The sequence below is a fragment of the Haplochromis burtoni genome, unplaced genomic scaffold (assembly GCF_018398535.1).
Source record: "Haplochromis burtoni strain Fernald_Lab_line unplaced genomic scaffold, NCSU_Asbu1 Contig_141, whole genome shotgun sequence".
NCBI classification, from domain to species: Eukaryota; Metazoa; Chordata; class Actinopteri; order Cichliformes; family Cichlidae; genus Haplochromis; species Haplochromis burtoni.
The window spans coordinates 635,165-651,828 of record NW_024582502.1 but is presented as its reverse complement, the minus strand read 5'-3'; the positions used below and the strand labels follow the sequence as shown (position 1 = coordinate 651,828).

At 38.7% G+C, this 16,664-nt stretch overlaps 1 protein-coding gene across 2 annotated transcripts in view; it reads right to left on the bottom strand.

The window, feature by feature from the left end:
* The window catches only part of LOC102299085 (vitamin D3 receptor A), a 76,195-nt gene that overhangs the window by 24,812 nt on the left and 34,719 nt on the right, over nucleotides 1-16,664 (bottom strand). The window lies entirely within an intron of this gene.

Here is a 16,664-nt window from a genome sequence, read left to right as displayed (position 1 = left end):
CCTCTATTTATAGATTTTGTGGGGTGGATGATTTTAAAATGATAGACACCAAATCTCCCCCCTTATGAACCAGCATGTAAACTAGCACAATTGCCCACAATCATCACGAAAACACCATTTAAAGGAAAAATGTTTAGAGGAATGGTGCTCCACCCATCACCGTATGGGTTTCCAGAGATTTGAAGAATCAATGACAAGAATCACTAAAGCTGTTTTTGTGGCCCACTAACTTAATAAATCGCTTGATGTTTTTCATTTAATTTAATTCCCCATTCATCTGTGCATTGATTAAAGTATTGTATTTTCATCAAGTCAACTCATTTGGCTTAATGGTTAATATTTCTTTTTCTCTTTGTGTTAAAAAGATGTCAATTTTATTTATTCACTGTTTTCGCAGTGCACATATGACAAACACCCCGCTACTTATGCAAGTAGCCTTTCATGTTCATTCTATGGCATGTTTATTGCACCTTTAGACTCAAATTGAATTTCTCTTTAAACTTTTTATGATTCTGTCTTCACTGTCTTTGTCTCCTTGTGTTGCCTATGTAATAATCGTATAGATAGTGGTGTTGACTTCCAAGAGTAAAATTTGAAACATGTTGAAATTAATTTGATTTTTAAGAATAAAGTTCTTGAAAAAAGTGAAACAAAACTGTAGAAAATACAAGGAAAAAAAACAAAGATGGAGATTTCAATGTGACATATAAATGAGTAGTGTGTTGGAGCCTGCTGATAAACAGCACTACAGAGGGGGAGGTCAAGTTAGGGGAAGACAACAAAATGAGGACAAAGAGAGGAGGGGGCTGCATGCACTGAAGTAAGGAGCAGCAGGAGTCACGTGGCTGCAGAATATAGCCGGGGAGGAGCTGACGTTCATAGAAGTAGAAGCTGTAACACCAGTTCCCAGGAAAACATAAACCCACAGACACGTGAGCTGGGAGCTTCTGGCTGTGAAGGCATCACTCCACTTACCCAGAATACACTGTAGTGGGAGTGCAGGTCACACACCAGCAAACATACAAACATACTTAATACTGAAGGAATATTACTTTAACACGCGTTCACCATCTAAACCTGGCTCGTATGTATCGGTGTTTACATATCAGTGATTTCCTCTAACAGTGCGTGTGCATGTGTGTGTGTGTTGGGGTGGTTGGATAGGACAGATCTGCACACACACATACACACAAACACACACACAGACACAAGACCTCCACCATTAGTCATCCTGTCACAAAAACAGCTTTGTTTACTGATGTAGCAGCAGGTGAATAATGAAATAATTAGAGAAGGTAAAGCAGGGAGACAGTGTGTCAAACCTCTCAACAGATCTAAAAAACAAAAAACACCATAACAACCCGCACTTTCATTAATAGCGCTGATTAACAACAATGCGATTCAGCCGCAGGTATGTAATTAACAACTCAAACGGTACTTCTCCTTTAAACACTTTCCCCCTTTTGTGTTTTCTCTCGTTTGTCATTTGTAACACTGCTTAATAACTGTCATTTTATTTATTCACAGCGAGCATGATTAGCTGATAGAGATGACAGCCCTTTTTCCTTTTTTTTTCTCTTGTCCCTCTCCTTTTTTCTTTCTTTTTTTTTTACCTGGCAGGTTATTCAGTCTCTCCTCTTGTCTAATCCTGTTACTGAAACCACCTTAATCTCATCATCATTATCTTTCCTTTAAAACAGCAGTTAGATCTGCAAATCACTTTTTCCACAAATCTGGAATCATACTTGAAATGTGTGATAACTAAGATCAGCATAATTGATGGAATAGTGCTACCGCAGTCTGCCAGAAGTCTTTGTGCTTTGTTTGGATTCATTTTAGCAATTTTCAGGGTTTTTCACGCTTACTAGGTATAAGCTGGTATAACATTTACACCCCTAAAACAAACTGAACTGGATTAAGGGAGCTAACACAGGCAATGTTTCTGGACAAAACAGTTCAGCTGTGAATAATGGATTCTAACTATGAATACAATTTTGCCATGTTGTCTTAACCCCCCTCCCACACACACACACACAAAAAGACATTTTACAATAGCACTGAATATAATATAGCATTTTGTAAAGAAATATATGAATGTGGATATCTGACTCAGTCACCTCACATTATTTTTATACCTCAGTTACTTTATATTTCTTACTATTTATATTCAAACTACCAAGACATAGAATGAATAATGTCTTCCATGTATAAGTGAATCTATGCTGTTTTTGAAACGAAAGCCCACCCCTGCTCACCACACTATTAGAGCCGTGTGACTCCCATCTCACTGTAAATACTCAATAACAGAATTCAATGGTAAATCAAATGTGTACCAAACAATCATTTTACTAAATGTTATCCAGAAGAGTCATTAAAATTTCATGTCCCAGGTGTGTACATACATAGACTGAGGCATGAAAATAAACCAAAAAAGGTCTGATCTTATTTATGCATCACAGCATCTTGAATTTAATGACTTAAATAAAACAGAAAGACGCGAACAGGACACCAGTTCTAGAATCTCACTGTTCTTTTAAGGACTTCTCAAGTATATAAATATATAGGTATATAAGCCAATTTACATTGTTTGTGGCTTCTTTTTCCCCCTTCGTTTTTGTAATTAACACTCCAGCATCAGCTGTAAACACACATCCACAATGCCTCTGAGGGCCATACAGATGACATCTAATGTCAACAGATGAAATATGTAGTGAGGGGGGATAAACAGGCTAGATTACAGTAGCTGTTTATGCTGATGCTGATGCAATTTTCCTCTGTGAAGCAGTGGGCAGTGCAGCTGAGAGCCATCTAGTCTTGTTAAAAATTCAGCAATCCCCTCATCGTTTGTAAAAACTAGTTCCATGAAGCAGGCTTTAAAAGCCCATAGCAGTGCATCGTACAGAACAAACACTCACCAAGAGGACATTTAAAATTCTTTACCGAATCACTACTTTGTGCTTGCTCATAACATAAAATACACTGAAGCTTTTTCAAACGTGGCAGTGCCACACAGCTTTTAAAAACAACATCTATTAAAGACGCAGGCAGTAAAGGTCAGCGCTGGAGTACACCTGTGGTGATTACATGAGGGTGTTTGCTTCCAGTCGTAAAACCACATTTTAGTCATTTTTGATTACTTTATTAATTATGCACCTCAATGCACTTACGCTGATTTATAACTGTTTCTAAAAATGGTTTTTACAGCCTATGATGTTAACACATAGTAGAAGAAAAGAATTATTTTACCTGTGAAATGAATGAAAGAAAAAAACAACTAAAAGAGCTATGAGTGATGATAAAACTGAAGACCAATAAATACAACCTCTTGCGTAGGAAAACACTCTACTGGAATAAATCACTTAAACTCCCAGAGAGCAGCCATTTGACTTTTCTACCTATAAAACCCGGAGAGCAGCCAAATGGCTGGTAGGCTTTTAGCTAAGCTTTAGCTTCAGCCAAGTGGAAGCTAAATTGGCTAGTCATTCATATGTATATTAGGTTGTTACCTGGGAATTCTGGAGGGAGGGGAGTGGGGGTGTGTGATTGAGGGCGTGGGGGAGCTGCTAAAAGCTGTGCACTTCCTTTTGTGTTTCATCTTGATGCATTCTCAATCATCCAGGGAAATAAATCTCCAAAAGTCACCAACTTGGAGTGTTTCAGTTTGCCATCTTAGGGAGAAATCAACACACATGGGTGTATGTCCTTTGTTGCTGAGATTTATTGATAAAAACAGTACAAAAAACCAACCATTTGTACACATATTTACAAATAATAATAAAAAGTGAGTGAGTACATTTCAACATTTTGTTTTGTTGTAAAGGGTGACAGGGCTTGGCTTCCTTTTGGTAGTGGACCATTGATCAGGAAGCCAAGCCCTATATATATGATACAATCTCACTGCACTTAGCCTAATCCTTCATTGCCCTGAAGAATTCTGTGGTGTACGGACCTCCTCTCCAAGGAAAGAAAATGCAGAGAAGACTCACCACTCAGCAGGCCTTGGAAATGATCCTGAGGGAAGTCGACCCTTGTGACTCGGATGGAGAAGACCTAGAAGTTCAGCCGGATTCGGACTCAGAGCTGTCTGATCAGTCTTCCGGTTAGTTTCATTTCATGTTATTTCCTATTTCATTTCAAACAAGTAAGTGGATGTAGTTAGTAAGTAAGATATTTCAGACATTATTCTGATACAGAGGAGGAGATACTGGAATTATAATTAGTATCTATGCATGCATTTGTGATTTTGTTTGACCTTCCCATTGCTCACAATTTGAATTTGTTCACACTGCAGATGAGGAGACTGCTTCTGCACCTAAAAAGAGAGCTTGTTTGGGGACTGAGACAGCGAAAGATGGCACAGTGTGGCGTGAAGAACAGGTGGGGACCTGTCTCCCTTTCACCCCAATAGAAGCGTACGCTGCAGATGGAGAGCCAACGGCTAAGGCCAGGAGAAGTATCTCGAGTCGCCTTCAGAGCTTCCTGTGTTTCATCACTCTTGACATGCTTCATAGCATTCAAGAATGGACTATTCAACATGCACAGCAAACGGAGCATGTTCATTGGTTCATGGACCTCCCTGAACTAATGGCATTTATTGCAATTGTCATCTTGCGGGGGGTTACAGGGTTCCATCTTAAATGACTGCTGGTCAGCAAACCTGGGAAACCCACAGATAATTGGAACTATGGCACGAAACCGCTTCCAAGACATCATGCAACACCTACGCTTTGATGACAAGTCCACCCGCAGTGATCGAGCAAAGTTCGCTGCAATTTCCAGTGTGTGGGGATCATTTGTCACCTACTGTTCTATGTTTATGTGTTTCATTGTGTGTAAAAGGGCTATGGAAATAACAATTTATCTTATTTCTTAGGTGTTTTCAACCTCTGCTGCCACGCTGACGGCGTATGCGGCCAAACGGAAGAAGACAGTCTATATTCTTAGCAGCATGCACAGCGTGGTTCAGACTGATAACACTACCAAAAGGAAGCCAAACACTGTCACCCTTTACAACAAAACAAAGTGTGGCGTGGATGTGATGGACCAGATGGTTCGGGAGTACACTGTCCGCAGAGGAACACGGCGCTGGCCAGTTGCCGTGTTTTATAACATGATTGACATGGCAGCACTGAATGCACATGTGCTGTATCAAGCATGCACCGGGACGAAGGAAAGACGGGTGGACTTCCTGGTGGAGCTTGCAAGAGAGTTGGCTCACTCTCATGTAGCTGCGAAGAAGGCAAGAAAAGAACAGTTGCTTTGGACACAACCCTCCACACCTAGCCCTGGAAAAAGAGCCATGTGTCAGGTCAAACACAAATGCAAGAACAATCATGCCACTGTGCGATGTGTTCACTGCTACAGATACACATGTGGTAAATGCAGACTACAGATACCATGGCAGTGCCAGGATTGTGAGTGATTGCTGAAAATGTTGAAATGTACTCACTCACTTTTTATTATTATTTGTAAATATGTGTACAAATGGTTGGTTTTTTGTACTGTTTTTATCAATAAATCTCAGCAACAAAGGACATACACCCACGCCCTCAATCACACACCCCCACTCCCCTCCCTCCAGAATTCCCAGGTAACAACCTAATATACATATGAATGACTAGCCAATTTAGCTTTCCACTTGGCTGAAGCTAAAGCTTAGCTAAAAGCCTACCAGCCATTTGGCTGCTCTCGGGTTTTATAGGTAGAAAGGTAGAAGCCTGGCTTTGCAGGTGATAAAGCCCGCCCACAACAGTTCACCACAGGGTGGGTACGGTTTTTCTTTTACTCCAGCTTCCCTTCTATCATAAATCACATTTTCTACTTAGACAGACCTTTATATCCTACATGCTGCTAAAACAGCAAGACCACATGGTTGTGGTGGAAGAAACAGAAATGTGCCACATTCCCTTAAAAAATGGGCAGATGTGATTAAAATTTTTGGTCTTAATAGGGAAATAGGGTTGCTGGGATGGCCAGCGTATCTCCCACGCTTCCTTCCAGCATTGTTAGACCATAAATTCAGGGAGTGGTCCAGGCATGGAATCACTGCAATCTGTAAGATAGTTAAGCATGGGGAGCTGATCAAATTTTGAGGACGTGTCAGATTTACGAGATCGGCAGGGAAGATTTTTATCGTTACCTACAGGTTCGGAGCTTCTTCCGGAAGGAAATTAGAATGCTTGACGCAGATGCTAGTGGGGTGATCCAAATATTTATGGATGCTTATGGTGAGAACATTATAAGAGGTACTATAGGCAAAATATACAGAAGTTTTACAGCATGAAAAAGACCTCAACAAGATATGTCAGTCATCGATGGGAAAAAGAAGCCGGTATAACTATCTCAGAGGAAGATTGGCTGCGGATGTGGAAGAATGTGTTATCTACCACAAATCCTTTAACATGGCGAGATTTTGGATGGAAGAATTTAATTAGATTCTTCATCACACCAAAGCAGAAATCCAAAATAAGTGGTTCAGGCGCTTCATGCTGGAGGGTGTACGGGGAGGTCGCTGCAGGTTGCGTCCATGTCTTCTGGTCATGCCCTAAACTGAAGACCTGGAAGTAACACTGGACTTCTCCTTTAGTACCATGTACCTTGGGAATATCCCTGAGGATATAAATAAAAGAGACTCATACTTACTGAAAATAATTATGGTTGCATGCAAAAAGGCAATTATTAAACGTTGGTTACAGACAAGCCGCCCCACACGGAAGCTGGTCATAGACATTATTAACACAATTCATCGTATGGAACCGATTACCCTCTCACTGCAGCTACAGAAGGAGAAAGGAGAGAGACTTTGGGAACGATGGGATCGTTATACGTCACGAGACTAGAAGCTGATACCTCTGTGATGCAGAGGGACAGCTGCGAATTTGTTTGAATGGAACATGCACCTGTGTAATATGTAATATATGTAAGTAAAATAAGGCGTTGTGTATTTTGGAATATGTGAACATATGTGAATGTGTTGGTTTCCTTTGCCCTCTTTATTTCTGTATGTAAAATAAGATGAAAATCAATAAAGAGAAAGTATAAAAAAAAGATTTTGCCCAGACATGCCATCCAAGCTCCAAAGAGGAGTTCTTCTAGTAACAGTGACTGAAATACATGCACAGATTAACAAAGACTTAGGTGGAACAGTAAGGCAGACTGGCTTTCTTAAAAAATCTTAAAGTCAAAAAATATGTTTGACTTGTTTGATCAGAATCATAACACATCACATGCTGCTGTAGTGTTTTACAGATACTGAAACTTAAAGCTGGCACTAACTGAGCACAGCAGATAAACTTAATTCCTACCACCTACACTGCTGCTGCTGACCTTTGATCTGGTGTAAACATCAAGAAAAAAGAACAATAAAGGGATCAATAAAGTATTACAGTATTACACTCTTTGAGTGACTAGTTGAAAAATAACTTTTACCACACAAACACTAACTTCTGAACTTCAGAATAATTGAAGCTCCTGAGAAGATGCATAAAATTAGAGATGTGCAATCCAACACCAGTGTAACTCCTACCAGACTGAATGTGGACACAGCATGTTAATGAACCATAGTAACAATAAAGTCTAAACCAGTGTTAATTTCAATTGAAAGCAAGCAATTTTCAATGGTTAAAAACATGACAAACCTGTACACTTTATATTTTACTTAACTGAGCCTTAGATTTGCTCTACTATAATCTTATAATATTCAGTCGACTAAAACTAGAGTAAAATATTGTCAAAATATTCTGTCAAAATTAACCAGAATCTATTTGACAATATTTTACTCCGAAACACAACTATGCACTGCACACTGTAATCCCATTTTAAAATTATGAAGCAGTACATCAACATACGGGTTCAACTGTCCTGTATTTGTTGCATGTACGCTGAGGTTCCCCTCCCTCTCTGCTGTCTAAGGTGGGGCATTCTTAATAACAACATTGGGCTAAATAGTTCAACAAAATACTTTCCATCAGCATTTTCTTCTGGTTAACAAAATCTTGCAAGGCTTAAGAGGGGCCTAACATTTTCCCTCCGAATAGTTTCACTTCAAAGCTGAGCAGAAAAAAGTTTTTTGTTGTTCTTTATATGATATAGTGTGAACTCCTCTATACTACAGGGAACATGGCCTACTTTTACTACCAGCTGCCTCACAGTGGGCCTCACTAGAAGCTAACTGCCATAAACTCTAGTCCACTACATCACAACAGAGCAGCAGCTGAGCCGGAGCTTTAACTCGTACACATACTCAAAAATCCCACAACTCGAAAAATAAATGACTACTTCTAATGTTTCCTCACTCTGGTGATATACAGAGACTTCTGGCTGTGTCACCTCAGGGCTTGACTGGTTTTGTTTACTGAGCCGGAAAGTGAGAAACTACAAGTTAAATTTTGTTTGACAAGGTGGGTTTTCTCTTTAAAAATTTCAGTCCAAAGACATTTGATTCCCATTTGGCTCCATGAATCCTGGACATCAAAACATACAGAGGGAGGTGGGTGATTTTATGATCTTATATCAAAGACAATCTTGACATATGATCTATGTTTTAGACACATTATGAAATAAATTGCAGTGCTGTCAAAACATTCTCCTGCAAAAGGAACAAGAAGAAAGACTGTTTGTGACAGAAGCAGGCTGACCTTCAATGCAAACACTAGGTAAATAGTGGATAGAAAGACAACTATAGGTAGAGGTATGATGGTGCTATCTGGTAAGCAGAATCGGACTTTCAGTGATCTCAGAAATCAAGCACAGTGGAGGATGAAGTGCCAAAGGACTCATCACACAGGCTTAGAGAACGATTGGCAACTGCCTGGCAACCACCGGTCTCTATGGAAAAATGAGTGTCTATTGCCGACTGGTCTCTGGGTCTATGTGACTGGGGCCTAAAGGGCCAATATTATGGGGGAAATAAACAAACTCAAAGCAGCAGGTACGTTTAATAAATGTAGACACTTTAGAATATAGAAACTAGTCAATAAATTCTTAAGTTATAACCAAACATTGTTTGTTAACAGAAAACTGAAAGTTTCTGAAAAATTGAGAAAACTAATTCTGTTCAAGGCTACTCTAGATGGCTTCAAACTGACAAGAATAATCGGTCTGATCACGCTAAAACACAATACCTCTGACTTTGGAAGAATGGAGGCTGCAAGGATTTAAAATAAACATGTGAACTGAATTCAATTTTTTTGTTCAACAAGCAAAATATTCCACTGACAACTAAAACAACAAGAAAAGAATTTAACACGTAGAAATAACATGCACAGACACATAACAATAACATGAGTAAATTATCATCCAAGGCATGGATGTCAGCATTAATAAACTACAATAGGCTTGATTAAAGTATGGTAAAAAATCGGCGTCACAAGATGTCAAACATTATGATTTTACGCAAACAGATGCCTGAACGTTGAATGCAATGAAAGCAAAGGAAGTTCTCGTCCTTCAGTGTGTCCAGGTCAGTTTGAAGATACTAACTAGGGCTGCATGATTATGGCCAAAATGACTATCATGCCTATTATGCTTAGGCTGCTGCCCCCACGACCCGGCCTCGGATAAAGCGGATGAAGATGGATGGATGGATGGATGGATGGCTTATTATGATCAGTATTGAAACCACAATTATTGGTCATGTTTATTCATTGATTTTAGTGAAAAAAGTTTGTTGTTGCACCCAACTGTGACACTGCTGTCACAATTATTGGACTACAGTTTACTAATGTACAAATCTTTGCATCAAAATAAAATTTCTCTCCCTTATTAAACTAAATTTTGCACATATCTTAGGAGAAAACTATAAATATTTTTTTTTAAATTGCGCCAAAATCTTAAACAAAACTAAATCAACAGTGTACTCGCTTTCACTTTTTAAATGTATTACATTCCAGCTAATTAAAACATCTTTGCAGACACATCATTAATTGTACCTGCTTGCAATTGAAACTCGTAGCAAAGTACTCCCCAGTTGTGAGATCCCTCTCCACTTCCCCTGCATGCTCTTGCGCACAGTACAGGTACTGCTACTTTGAAAAAAAATAATTGCTTTTGTCCAGCATGCTGACCATTTTCCAGAAGCCTGGAGACAAAATATTTGTTCAAATGGAATATGGCTGTGTTGGTGGTTTCTCTCCGTCTTTGTGAGCTGGACTGCTATGCAGTCTTCTTTCTTAGAGACGACTTTAGTTGATTTTTGAATGCGTTAGTAACCATTGCATTGCTTTTCTTGGCCTTCAGGCATAAATTATCCAGCAGTTTGTGGTGTGTTTTCAGTCAGTTGAATAAGTTGTGTTGCTTTACAGTTGAGACACAACTCTTCAAAACTCTTTGGAGGATTTTTTGTTTAGCACCATTTGCACTAATTCCAAGAATTTCCAACAATAAATGATGGTTCTTTTCCAGAGACAAGCTCTTCACTTTCTACTGTTGTAGACATTTGGATTTTTTGCATATCTGTCTTTTAATGGAGAGTTACTCATCAAGACTATGTCCAAGAAACTTTGTGCAGGAACAGCTGTAATTGGCACATACAACCCTGTGGTCAGGTACTCAGACACAATGTAATTGTGGAAAGTTAAAATTGAGATCAGGACTAAAATTATATTAATTGTGCAGCCCTAGCACTAATGGAGGCCATCAGAAAATTTAATTGACGCAACAACAAAGTCTTGATCTTCCTGCTGTAAGAGCAAACTCAGACTTAAAAGTCCTCTACTAATGCAGGCTTATTAACATTATTTGAACTGCTAAGAAAGTAGTAATGTTTCAGCTTTGTCAAGGTCTTTAGCCATTATGTGCTTTAAGTAAATATAGTTTTCAAGCCAGCAACAAATCATCTATAAATGATGCTCCTCAATAAAACACAAAATGCAGATGCACTATAAATTCCTGTTATTCATTAGCCCTACTCAAATTATTACATACAACTCAGTGAACACATTGCAAAACCAGAGCATGTTCTTACCTCCTTTATATGTGCCTACTTGCCAGCATGGTACATGCTGAGCGTGTGCACAAGTTAGTAGGTCAGTTTGTTTTATTTATTTTTTTTATTACAGGTACCACAAAGATGGAGGCTGAAAGAAGATGTGCTGGGAAAATGCAGGTGAGCACTTAGCTTACTCGGGTGGAGGCCCACGAACAATAGAGTACACACGTCTTTGTGGCAAACACACTCACATTCTAACATTGGAACAACCCAGAACAACCCTGCGGTACAAATGAATAGATTAGTCACATAGAAAATATGCTGGTATACACTAAGCATAGGCAGGATGTGGAAACATGAAAAATGACCAACCAATCAAAATATAATTCCTCAGAAAGTGGCTTTGAACATCGCGTGTTTGTTGGTGCCACACTGTTTTGGTCTGAGTAATTTAGAAACTGCTGATCTGCTGCAATTTTCCAACCATCACTAGTGTTTACAGAGAATGAACTAGAAAAAAGTGAAGATCCAGCAGCAGTTCTACATGTAAAAAAATGCCTTATTGATGTCAGAGGTCAGTGGAGAATGGGGAGACTGATCCGAGCTGATAGAAAAGCAACAGTTACTTAAATAATCACAACCAAGCTATGCACCAGAACATCTCACGTTGAAGCAACTGGGCTACAGGAGTCACTGCTGTCATAACAGCAAACTGAGGTTACAATTCACACACATTCATCAAAACTGGACAAAAGAAATTGAAAAATGTTGCCCGGTCTAATGAGTCCCAGTTTCTGCTGCTGGTCATGATGAGTCATAAACAACAATGACAGCATGGATCCATTCTGCCTTGTATTAACATTTCATATTGTTGTTGCTGGTGCAGAGGGTATTTCCCTTATTCTGAATTCATTTAAGGCACAAGACTTAAGACAAAAACATTTTATTCTTTCACTATCGCATTTGAATAAAATGTGTTGAGACGCTGGTCAAGACCAGAGTAAACGATTCCTGTTTTATTCACCCAATTCAAAGTGATTACGTGTGCTGAAATTAAAATGTGGTATCTGGTTAAATTCAAATTCCATCTACTTAAGACGATATTCAAATCTGTTTTGACCCAGGTCTGGCCTCCTTCTGTGTTCCCTCTCCTTCCGCCAATCCACAACAGCAGCTTTGAACTTTAGACCTTGTTTTCTAGGCGGAGGACGAAAACGAACAGGCTGGGCTGTTGGGCTGTTGGCAGACTGACAGGGAGACGAAGAGGGAGGAGTGAGAGAAAGAGAGGGTGAGACAGAGAGGAGCTTGTAAAGAAAGGAATGAAGTCATGAAAAAAATGAAAGCAGGGAATTAAGTAATGAAAGGAGAAAGTGAAAAAGGGAGAGACAGATGGAAACTGAAGGAGTAAAAGAGGAAAGAAAAAGTAGTATTTGAGAACACAGCGAAGGCCCACTGCTGAAAATATAACAGAAAATAATGAGGCAGTCGAGTGTGGATAAAGAGAAGGAAACAATGAAGATGATTTCTTTCCATTACTCACTGCATGAGCTTTCTTGCGGTAGCACCCTCAGGGCCAAATTTTGCAAATGTTTTCCACACAACTTATAGTTCTTCAGATATGTTAGTCAGGAAATTGTCCTCATAGTTTACAGCTGTCTTTTTTGGAGCCACAGGGTGTCATGTGGTGTGTCCAGCACTGGATGTGGAAGCTTGATTTTGCTGGCTTAGTGAGAAATGTAGCTGTGATGTACACACTGGCAAGGAGACCATTTATTTTGCACAAATCGTATCCACTTTTGTTTAGAGGGCATACGGGGTTACTTACACTTATGTCTGGGTAAAATGGAAAATGCCCAAAAGAGATCTGGGATAAAACAGAGGCTCTTTGCACAACTCCTTCAACTCTTTCAACTGAGAAGACACTTGCACACATGATGAGCTAAGGCTTTGTTATTAGTGATCAATATATTTTTATCATCTGCTGACCTGGAACATGTGAATAATGGCAAACAGCAGCTGATTGAGCTGTCATGCAGAGTCAAAGTCAGAGTACAGCTACAGTGTGGAAAACAGAGCCACAGATAACGACGCAAGCAACAAATCTGTTTCAACTGTAAGATAGTTCTGCTGTTTTCAATAAAGTCAGCATACAAGGCGGCCCCTACTTCTGGATTATTTCCAAAATTGATTAAGTAGTGGGTCTTGTCAAAATACTACATCAAAAGAAATAATATGCGATTCTATTCAAAATTTTAGGACTGACTAAAGCATCTCTTATACTTTTAAACACAGCTGATTGCTAGCTTACAAAGCTAAAACAACATATACATAAAACTGTACGAACTGCACTTTACAAAAGGGTCTTTGTCAAGCAGCTGAGTGGATATCAACATAGACATTAGGGCTGGGCCATATCATATCGTTCATGGTAATACCGGTATAATGTTGGGCAACGACTATCGCGATAGAATATGGGTAAAACGCGCATGCACAGTGCCTTTGTTTTCATACGCACATGGCAAAAAAGGTGACGGGGAATGACAAGGGCGAAAGCAGATCGTTGAATGAAACGGATGAACCAGAATTGGTTTGTAACAATGCTGCAACTTCAGTGATGTGGAACTGGTTTAGCTTTCGTCTGTCAGATACACAACAAAGCACTATTTTTGGTAGAGCGTGCTAGCGGGCCGTCGTTATTACTGTGTTTTTTGGAAAATACGGCACACTTAAAATCAATCCTTTGATTTTTTTGAAAATCGACAGTGCCCCTTATAATCCCGTGTGCCTTATATTTGAATTCTGGTTGTGTTTACTGACCTCGAAATGATTTTATGTACACGGCGCTCGAAAATCTGTCAGATGTTTCAGTACGACTTTACTAAACTACGAACCCGGACTGCTTGATGGATTGTCGGAGCATTACAGCTATCGTAGGCAGGAGCCTCGCGGAGTGATACGTACTGTGCTTCAACATAATATTACCGTATTGTGTGTGTATAGCCTCTTTTTAAGTTTTGTGGATATTATACATGGTTATGCTGAGGATATGTCGGCCAATTTCCACTGGAAATGCATTTTGGTTAAACTATCAGCGAGGAATTTACACTGGCACTGTTACATTTTTATACAACTTAAATGCAGATAAAAAAACAGCTGCTTGTTTAAGTGAAAATACATTGATTTTTTTTTAACTAATAAAGTTGTGGAGTTGGAAAGTATTTTGTCTAGTTGTCAATTATATCGTCAGTTATATCATTATCGCAAATTTTCAAATATATATCGTGATAAATATTTTTGGTCATATCGCCCTGCTCTACTAGACATTATGCTATTTAAATAACTTAATATTAATAATGCCCCTGCTTTCCCTTAAAGCTGGGCCAAGTAAAGCAAATAGCACATTAATAAAGGCTGCAATTCAGGCCAGATCCCTGCTGACGTAAACTGTGATCTAGTGGAGAGATCTGATGGCGGGGCAAAAATGGTAGCAAGGACTGGACATACACCAGTGTTTGCTACATAGATATGTTTGCACAGTAAAAAATGATGTGTGGGAAATAACAAAAAAATGACAAGCATTTAAAAATTAGACAGTAAATTCTGCATTGGATGTGTACTATTTTCGTGTTTTAAAAGCACATGGAGTATGATTAAATAAGAACAAAACCTGTTTTCTACCACAGCATCTTCTAAGGATAAACACAGCAAAGTGCAAAGGAAATGCTTCACATTACATTTTGACTTAAGCATTATGACACATCCGCGTAATGCATTACATCCGTAACAAAAGACCACAGAACAATGGAAAGTAGCTTGTGCCTTCTTTCACAATGTCATTATCAGATTTGGCACACATTTGCTCAACTTCTTATTCCCAATCACTTCTAGATATGGGTTCCATTACATAAAGCCAAATCTACTGCCGCTCATCTGAAATTGCTGTGGATTTTATAGACATCTGTACTGCTTTCCAGTGTTTGCCTAAAGTGAATGGTAACTTCTAATGAGGCATTTCATTGCTTTGCAATGTCTATTCATGTTATCAGTGTCAACAGTTAGTGGAAAATGACTTAGCACTTACATTTTTATTACTGTTACCAGAAAGATAAAACGCAGTGATTTAGGAGGGCTTCTAAACATTAGACCTGCAGAAACTCCCCTCAAAGCATGTTAGGTCCGACAGGACCCAGTCCTAGTTTATATCAGTTTCATCTGGAAAGGACTTTACTGATTACTTTCAAATCACTATGTAGTGACTCTATATCTCGGAAGTGTGAACATCTTACACCGCCCAGATGACTCAGACTACATAATCAATTACAGTTAAAAGGTTACAGGCTTAAAATAAAGGATCGTGCTTTATCTGTTTTATCCCCAATTCTGTGGAACAAACATTACTTATTTAACACCAGCACGATCAGTTCCTCATTTCAAAAAGCTTTCAAAGACCCACCAATACAGAGTGGCCTTTGTATAACTTGCATTACTTGTTCTTTTCACTTATTTTATATGTATCAAAAGTTGATTATTATTTGTATTATTTTAGTAGCACTAGTAGTAGGAGCAATAGTAGTTTTCCTATTTGCATAACAAGTCAAAGATCCCCAGTTCAAACCCAGGAGGAGACACAGAAAATCAGGAAGGGCACCTGCTGTAAAATCATGCCAAATGAAACATGTAGAACTGCCCACTATAGTGGTTCCAAGCAAGTCAGGGAACAGCAGAAATTAGCTGCTTTTTTATTATTAGTTAGATTGTTAAAGGATGCTCCAGTGATAAGGCAGCCAATGAAGAGCTTTGACTGGAGGACTTTGTCTGTGTTGGTCTAATTAATATAGTTTCTGTATACAAAGTTACACTATACAGTGCATTTTTTAAAGCTGAATGTTGAAAGTGTATTCAGTTAAATTTATACATATAAGGGTGTACAAAAAAGACAGGCTTCCATACCATTATTATTCTATCAATTTACTGAACTTAACTAACCCCCTGAAAAATACCACATAGCGCAATCTGCCTAGAGAACAAAAAAACGAAACCTCAATCAATGGACCTTTTGAACTGCCAGTATAATAAATAAAATAATTATTAAAGTCCTATTTGCCTATGTATCTCTGTTTTTGTTTTTTTGTTTTTGAATTTTGGATAAGTTTTGCCTGGACTCATTAAGGCTAATTGTTTGTTTCATGGGTGCCGATTTCCCCGCAATATAAAGGAAGAATAATAGCCAAACATGCCTCATAAACTTGTTCTGTGTGAGTCAGACATTACTCATGTAGCATGGGTTCATGGCTGTTTTATGAAGAACAAAACAACAATAAATTCAGAAAGAAATACTTTCTATTTAGCATCTCATATCTGTGGGGAGAAAGACAGATAAAAGTGTAACTTTGATGCAAATGCCAAGGATGTTGGGATTTGTTTAAGTCAGTGTTGCTTGACTTAAATCAGAAAGACAAAAACATTTTGATAGAAAGCAAACAATATGACACTTAACGTAACCTAAGGGCACTGTCAATAAGAGAGGCTTGTTCTTTTCCCTTCAAACAGATAAACACAAGAGCTTAGCGTCAAAAAACCCCCCCAAAAAAACACCCCAGGGACAAAAATATTAATTCAACTCTTCATATGCTTTCCTTCCTCTACAAGAACCTTGCAGCTACTTCAATAACATTTATTGATACTCCCTTATAGAGCAGGGCGATATGGCCAAAAATATTTATCACGATATATATTT